A 9,496-nucleotide genomic window follows, 5' to 3' on the forward strand; every position below is an offset into this window, starting at 1 on the left:
GTTTAAGCCAACTGTTATGAGGATGGTACTAAACAGGGTTCTACCATTCCTTTCAAGACATCTTTTTTTTTAAAAACATTTTAGTCATTGTCATTTCAAAATTTTGGATTCACTTTTTTTCTAAATAAAACAGTGCTATTGCACAAATATCTCTTTTTAAAAGTAAATTTAATAACTTTCCATTAGAGTATATAACAATTTCATAAACAAATAATACGAGTGATCAGTCCATACTGACCTCCATCTGGTCATTAAAGGTACCCAAGGCGCCGACTCTATACACTTGGCTGGACCACTGATATATGGCCGCTTATGCCTCCAATATTTAGGATTTCAATGACACCCTTTATATTGGAAAAATCATTTCACTTTTCAGAACTTAATTTCATTTTAAAATATTTACCGACCTTTGAAATCATTCAGACTCTTTCAAGTCAAAAACCATTCTTAGTTTTATTTCAGGGTATGAAAATATAACAAAAAATATATAGGGAATCAATAGGTAGGGAATGATCAGAGAATTAACATAGGTATCAATAACATGAGATAAAATAAAGCTCAAGTTCATAATCACTGGTTATCGATCAGCATTGGTTGTATCTGTAACGACCGGAAAATTTACGTTATATTATATCATATTTATAATAAAATATGTGTATTAATATGTCATTTATATGTGATTAAATGTGTTGAGTCATTAAACCTTAACTGCTACGTGTTACGTATTATCTGTTTTGATCCAAACGTGTTTTGGATATTTATTGAGTGTTTTATCGTAAATTATATATCTTATATCAAAACTCGTACAGCTCAAAACCATGTTTTAAAAGCCCGTATTTCAAACAAAATCATTGGCCCTATTTTGCCAAAAATGCCTTATACCATATCGTTATTCTGAACCCCTAGACGTTTTACAAATTTACCTTTTTCGCGAAAAACGACTTTTCCGGACCCCTTCGGGTACCAAAAACCCCACAAAAATCACATTTTTATTTTTATATGATCATGAAATTATCATATATCATTTTTTCTTTGCATTTTTGTAATATTCACAATTTTTGGGAATTTTTGACATTTATTTTGTATTTATTAAATATTTAAAAATTCAATATTAATACCCAAAAATATAAAAATTGGGGCCAAATATTTTTATTAGGAGTGTAATTAGACCCTTAATTTTATTTAGGGGTATTATTTTCATAAATATAAATACATGATTTATCATTAATTAAATCAGTTAATTTTAATTAAAAATCAGAAAAATAAATCAGAAAATTCAGAAAAGGAATTAGGGTTGTTGAGTGTTCTTGCGGATCAAAGCCGATTTGATCGTGATAGGAGTGTCAGAAATCGAAGTGTGAGTAACCGATTTGAAGCCCGAAGCCTGTTCTATCAGATTATCCCGTCAAAATCATCATCAGAGGTATTGATTTTTATTTCATAATTTTCGGGTTTAATTCTTGAATTCGGGTTTGAATTTCTGTGTGTTGTTTGATGTTTTGATGATTACGAGTGTGTAGATCGTTAAATTCCCTGTTGATACATGTCTGTTTCGTCAAGTATGGTGTTGGTTTTGACGTCACCGGAAAACCGCCGTCGCGGCGGCGTTCCTCGGCTTCTTGGCGTCGTGGTCGATGGAAGAAGGAGGAGGAGGAGGCCTGGGGTCGTGAGGAGTGAAAGCCCAGAAGTATCGAGCCGGAATCAAGGCGTTTCATCGCCGTGTTGTCACCGGAACAACCACCGGCGGTGGAGCCGCGGTGGCTGTTCATCCCGACCCGACTGGGTTCGTGGACAACCCGTTAACCCGGGAGTTCGACCCGACTTCAATCCCCTAAACCCTTAACCAATTACCTGAATTGTGTTTTTGATTTATTAATTATTTATTTATATTTTAGTAAATCAAAATCAGATTTTAAAAATTCTAATAATTAATTAAAAATTAGTTCTAAATTCTGAAAAATAGTATTATTAATTTCTGAATTATTTTATTAATTTATAAATTCGAATTTAATTATTTAATTAATTATTTAATTATTTATCTAATTATTTATTAGTTATCTAATTAAGTAATAATTAGGTAATTAATTAATAGTTAGGTAATTAATTAATAAATAAGGATTAAATAATACGATTAATGATCCGATAATTAGTAAATATTATGAGTAACTCGTATCTATACGAGTAGTGATTCGATAATGAGAATTATTATTCGAGCGTTAGTTATTCGAATAATATTACAGTAATTGTTCGTATCGTATAATTAAATACCGATAATTAATTGATTAACGAATCGTATAAGTACAATAATAATAATGTAATTGTTCGATAATTATGTGAGAATTGCGAGTAGCTCGTAATTATACGAGTACTTAATCGTTGAGTAGATTATAATTCGAGCAGTTAGTAGTTATTCGATAAATAGCGTATCCGTTAATAGTATCGAGTGATTATTTGTAAATAATTGATTTAATCGAGTAAGTATTATTAATTTATAAATAAGTGTAATAAATAGTAATAAATCCTAATAATTAGAGATTAATTATTTTAAATTAATAAATAATTATCTATTAATTATTTATTAGTTATTTATTTATTAAATATTTAAAAAGTGATTAATTATTTCGATAATTAGTCACATAATTTTTAATAAATCATAACTTCTTCATTTTAACTCCAAAAATTATAAAAAAAAATTATTTTTGACTTTGATTTTTCTTAAATAATTATTTAAAAATTATTTTGGGATTCAAAAAATTAGCAATAATTATTTATATTGAATAATAAATTGAATTATCAGTGTTTAATTGATAATAATTCAACCGTTAGTCCGATTTGAGCGAAACGAAAGCCTGTTGACTCAGAAAAATGAATTCTTTTCACTAAAAATAATATGAAGACCTAATTTCTTCTCAAAATTAGTTGACTCTATTGATTGCTTGATTATCAGTCGAAATACGTGCCGAGACGAGTTCGAAAAATTCCGGAAAAATGGGAACTGAAGAAAAAGGTGATCAATGGAGCAATCAGCGAGTCGATTTTGATTCTAAAAATTATTTTAACTATAAAAACGATTATGTGCTTATGTGCTTATGTGTATTATGTGGTTAATCGAATCTTACTTGCTTATATGTAATATTCGAGTCGGTTATAAGCGTATGGGTAGATAGTAGGAACAAAATGAAGTCGATTTAAGGTGCAACCGAAGTACAAACTGAATTAACCAGTCTATTTTGCTAACAGAAACTAAGCCAGCAAGGCAGGTCAAGTAGGGGATAGATGTAAGTGATTTAATTGCAGTAAGTCGCTCAGAAGGCAAGTTTCTCCTCTATTCTATTTTTTCAGAATAGTGATATTCTCTTCAGATTATTATCACAATTGCACTCTTTTAATTCTCTTGTTCATATTTCATTTCACTTCTTGATTTATTCTTTTCATTTGAATTCATTATCCATATTCCAATTATTACTCACAATTATTGATATATTCTGGTGATTAGAATATATCAAAGTATACCGATTATTCCGGTTGCTATTCCAGGGACCGGATAACATTACTTTTGGGGATTAAGTTTACTTAATCCTAAGGACCGGGACATAACCGGATCCTTGAGATGGGCCGTAGTGCCTGGGTGCCCGACGGGATCTATATAGTGAGATATAGATCTGCACTGTATCCTGGCTGATCAGCAGGGTATAGCTGCGAACTTGAGTCCAGTGTAGTTCGTTTGTATTCGCCAGCAATGGCCTTCTTTTGATTCTTATGATGTTATATCTTTGCAGATATACCTGGGATACAGATTCAGTTATATTGCTTTAACATTGTGTATATTTTGTAGACTTGTTGAGCAATTTTGGCTCACCCCTTTTTGTTGTTATTCACATTATTGTTTCAGTTAAGAAGGAATATGAAACCCGTCAGGACACGAGTGGTAAAGAAGCGAGTCAAGCCTCGAGATCCTCTTATACCCATGGTGTTGATCCCAATCCAGGAAGAAAGCTTTGAGTTGCCCGAGCAGGTGGAGTGTTGATAGATAGTATGTGTGTTTGAATAAAAGCTGAACTTATTTTAAAATGAGTTAGATAATGGTTTGTAATAAAGAAAGTTTGTGAGATTCTAAATGTTGATTTGTAATAAAAGTAGTTAGTGGTTCTTATTTTCATACTTCAACCTAAAAAGGTCCTGGTAGTAATTAAGGGGTTTAGTTTCATTTCTTTATTATTTATTAATAAGCTTGTACAGGTTTGGTGATTAGCTCGTAACCCCCGGACTTATACCCGGGTCTGGAAGGCTTACAGTATCAATGTAAAGTTATCGATTAAACACGAGTAGCAATAAGTTATATGTATTCAATCAACACAGGTATATCAACAGAACATAAAGGTTATCAACGGTACACTGTTTAGGTTACAATTAGGGTTGATAAATATCTAGAAGGGAATCAGGTAAGCAAGGTAAATGTGTGACATTAACAGAACTCATACTATCATTTAATCCATTTTTTTATTTCATAATCATAATCTTTATCATTATAAGAAGGGTATAGTTACTTGCCTAAAAAGATTTCCCTTTTATCTGAATCAGGTTACTGTCACTTAGAGCCTCCTTTCCTTTTCTAGTTCGTGTTTTCTTGCTTTTCAAATCTACAATCAACAATAAACCCTAATCATGGATTCTTATAATCGAATGGCGTTCCCCTGATATCTAATTTTTCTACCCTTTCGTACTAAATAACATACTCATATGCATACACATGTACTTAATATCCACCTTGCCACATATACATATAATCACATATACACAATTTTAATACAAAACTTTTATCGAGCTCTTATCTACTATCTCTAAGTCCTGCCAAAAATTTGGCATGACCTTTTTTTTCATACTCTAACCAATCAAACACCCAACAATTCAATTTTTTACAATTACTGTAATCATCTTTTAAAATCTTCAAACCTATTATCTTATACAACTTTCAAAAATAGAGTGTCATAATTACAAACATTATGATTCGTCTTACATATATATTCCATCATCTATCACATAACTATTTACCACCGGAAATCATTTAATTTCTATATTTGAATAAAACTCATCACATCGAAACATTTAATCCAAATATAAAAATCTGAAAATTCATATTTTTGACATGCAACACAATTAACAACTTAAATACAACTTAAGGACTCATAAACATCGATTAATAATAAAATTCAATTCATAAACCAAAAACAAAAATCTAAAATTTCGTAATCATGACATGCAAGTAACAAATTCTTAAATTTATAATTTATTAGGCTCAGTAATAACATCACCGCCGGCTCTCCGGTTATCATTGTCGGCGGCGAAAGAGCCTCGGTGGTGCCCCTAGGGGTTTTCAACTGAAAACTCTATCGATAATGCTAATATAACATGTAATCATTCATTATCAGTGAACCATATCAAGAATTCATCAAAACTGAAGTTAACAATTTGGAAAAAAATCGAACCCTAGTCGATATATGTCTTTGAAATTTCGAGTTATGCATATATGCATACACACGCATGTATATAGGAAGCAAGGAGGGGCATGTAATCGACCTGAGATCGAAGAATCAAGCAAGAAATCGAGATGAACTCGATGAGAGAGAGAAATACCCGAGAGAGAGAGAGAGAGAGAGAGAGAGAGAGAGAGAGAGAGATAGAGAGAGAGAGAGAGAGAGAGAGAGGTGGAGAGGAGTCGAAAGACTGCAACAAGAAAAGAAAGAGGGAGATGGAGCATATGGACTGAAATTGGCAGGGCATTTATGTATCTAATTTTTGATTTTCTTTTGGTGCCAAATGTTGAAAATAAATTAAATAAAATATTAGGATCCGGAAAAAGATAAAAATATATCTGAAACTGATTTTTAAAATAAAGATAATGAAATTATATTTACAGCCATAATTTAAAAATAATTTTCAAATGAGCGGTTTATTTTCTACGAATTTCGCAAGTTAACGCACAAAATAAAAATAACCTTCAAAAAAAACATTTTAAATACCAAGACCTTAAAATAAATCTGACCCTTATTTTTACAAAGTATCTAGGACTATTTCGGAGATAATAAAATATGTTTCATAACTTGATCATACTCTGATTATTTTAGAAAAATATTTAAAGATCAAATAAATCTCATTTCTTATAAAATAAAATATTTAAAAATATTTAAAAATACCTCAATTATAAATATGCACACATAAGGGTCAAATAACATATATTTACATATTAACATCAATAAAATCTCATATTCAAATATTTTTCCATTTAAATTCTATTTATAACTATTTTTCGCAATTATCGTTCAATCGATAATTCAAATAATACATCTGTTCTACATAACCTTAATCAAAAATCATATCAACTTATAAAACCACTTTTCATCTCATATTTTTCACATACTTCACTTAAATTCCTCTCCTAATCATAATTTTAATTTTACTTTTCATTTAATCAGTCATTACGGATCGCGTCCCATATAATGGACCAACTGATATTTCAATCGAGATATAAATCACACATCATATCTTAAGTCTGATACTGACTCGTTAAACTAGAATAATATATTTTTAAATATGCATTCACTAATTCACATAATTTGCACATAATCCACATAATTTATATTTTATTCACATAATATATATTTCACAAAAATCCCAGTCGTGACATGCATACTCATATTTGGCATGGATCTGTAGCTCATATATACGGGATCAGTTTTTATCCGAATAACATAATCCCGACATCCGATACTTTAGTACAGGGGTGCACGGTTCTACCCAGATCATTTTACAGCCCGATATAACACATAATAAATTTTGTTGTTAGATCAGTTAAGTATTAAAAGCATGTATTCTTTTGTTAGTTTGATAATGGGGTGAATATAATTTTATTGAGTGAGATTTTTGTTAAAGAAAACAAAGTGATAGGGAGTAAAATAAACCCTGATTGCATAATTAATATCGCATTAAATATTCCCGAATTGGGCTGATAGTTAAGCCCATTAGAAAGGGCCCAAAACCCTGAATATTAATTAATTTCGTAATTAATTAATAAGGGATAAATCAGCTGATGATAAAGTCCAAATAATGACACAATTCCTTGGAGACTGTCCTCCAAGAAATCCCATAGGATAAGGAATCAACTTCCTGCATTGGAGGACTCCAAAGTCCATTCTAATTCAGAGATTTGACACCAAGTCTCCTAACTTCAGTCCAATTCAAGGACTCTGTTAGTCCCAAAGTATCGTAGAGGGGGGGGGGATTGAATCCGATACCTACAATCTTTTTCGATTCATTTCAAGTTCTTCGTTTAAAGTACAGAATCAAAAACAACACAAAAAAATTTGAGGAATATATTGTTTTATTAATATAAACCTTGAGGTTGCTACAATCTAATCAATGTATTGATTAACTACAATAAATTCAGTAACATAACAGTATGTTTACAAAGATAATAAATGTGAAGCTTTAATGGAGCTCTCATAAACTTTCTGTGTTTGCTGAAGAAGATAACTAACTGAATGAAAATTCATTCAATTTGCTTCTGTAGACTTTTCACATTCAATGAATGGGTGGCCAATTCTTATCCACTCATTTCATTAAATTTGCTGCACTTCAAATCAGTGAACAACACATCTATGGCGACAGCTCTGTGGCGACAGCATCCTCTGTGCCTTCTCTGTGGCAACAGCTCTGTGGTGACATAGTTGTCTTGTGCATATCTCTGTGGTGACAGCTCTGTGGCGACAGCTCTATGGCGACAGAGTTGTACATAACTCCGTGGTGACAGCTCTATGGCGACAGCTCTATGGCGACAGAGTTATCTTGTGCATAACTCTATGGTGACAGCTCTGTGGCGACAGCTCTATGGTGACAGTTGTTTTGTGCATTTCTCTGATAACAGCTCTGTGGCGATAAGTACTCCTGTGGCGACTAGATAGAGAGAGCTGTCATGACTTAGAGTATTTTAGCTATTTGTCAAACCATTCTTCAATGTATCAATCATTTTTCTTCTGTAATTGAATCACAATACTTTCTTGAATACTGATGTTTGGTGCACTGGTCTGGTTCAAAAACAGCTAGCATTGAGAGTATCCTAATTCAATTTGTCTTGTGTTTCTGAGTTGATATAGACTGATGTTTATCCATTGCTTCTCTCACTGAACCCTTGATCTGTAACACTTGAAATCAATACATGCAACTGATGCTTAAAGTCCCTTGATGTCTTATTCTTCATGGCTATTTGAACATGACAATAAACTTCTTCCCATGATCTGTTAGAGGATTTAATGAGTTAATCACATCATTTGGTTCTTTGTGTTTATCCTGTCTTCATCTGTAGGGTCCCTGTGCTTCACAGTTTAATATTGTTTATCTGTTATTGTTTTCATGTTGAGTTATAAATCCTCGATTACATGTTACATTACATTATGCTTTACAATCTCCCCCTATTTGATTGTTAGAGTTCGACAAGCAAATCCCCAAAGATAACTCAACTGATAATAAGAAAAAGTACGAACTATAAAACAGATAAAGATATTAAATACATTCTGGAATACATATCCATTTTCAGATTTCTTAAGATACAAATTACAAAGAAGTGTTCCTCTAGCCTGAACATATACTCTATGTCTTCTTTGTCTTTGTCCTCTTCTGCTTCCTGCTTCCTTCTCCTTCTTGAGGCTGATCGAATTTTCTTTTAGAGACTTTCTTCTTAGGAACTGAAGGTTTTGGAGGAGACTCTTTTAGCTCATTCAATCTAGCTTGCATACAATCACGAGCTTCTATCTCAAGTGCATTGACTGGAGGTGGATTATTCAGTTCATGAAGCATTATCTCAAGGTATTTGACTTTGGCGCATTTAGGAACAAGATCAATAATAGCAATGATTTTCTGGACATTACGAAGACTGTTATCCTTTTAGGATGTCCTCATACTCTCTTGGTGTCATTGATTGACTCTTCTTCCAATACCTCATCAAGTATCCTTAGGATTGGGATCAATGCAATTTTATCCTCCTTACATGTGGAGAGCTTGACGTCCATTAAGGCTTGATAAATTGCTTCTGATGAGCTTGTTCTGAAATCATTGATATTGATTTTTGCTTGATTAATCTCAAAGACTAGTTCCCCTTCACTGTTGATGATAGGTTTACTAACTTTTAGAAGATTCATTTCTGATTCTCCATTAATTAGCACTATCTCATGATAAGCTCTTCCAACTTTCCTCATGTCCTTCTCTGTACCTCTGATCATTTTGTCATTAAGCATATAGAACTTCAGCAGCTTTAAGGTCTGCTTTTGATCTCTTGACTCCTGGTGCCTCCAGTTTTGCTCTTTTACTCCTGAGTTGACTTTCAAGAAAAGTGAGTTGTAGATATCGAATGGATCTCAGATGTTGGTCAGATATAGTGATGTTTTACAACCTGCCATCTGCAACTACTCTGATCACGAATGGATACAAAAAGGCTTGAGGAGAT

The sequence above is a fragment of the Apium graveolens genome, chromosome 9 (assembly GCF_009905375.1).
Source record: "Apium graveolens cultivar Ventura chromosome 9, ASM990537v1, whole genome shotgun sequence".
NCBI lineage: Eukaryota > Viridiplantae > Streptophyta > Magnoliopsida > Apiales > Apiaceae > Apium > Apium graveolens.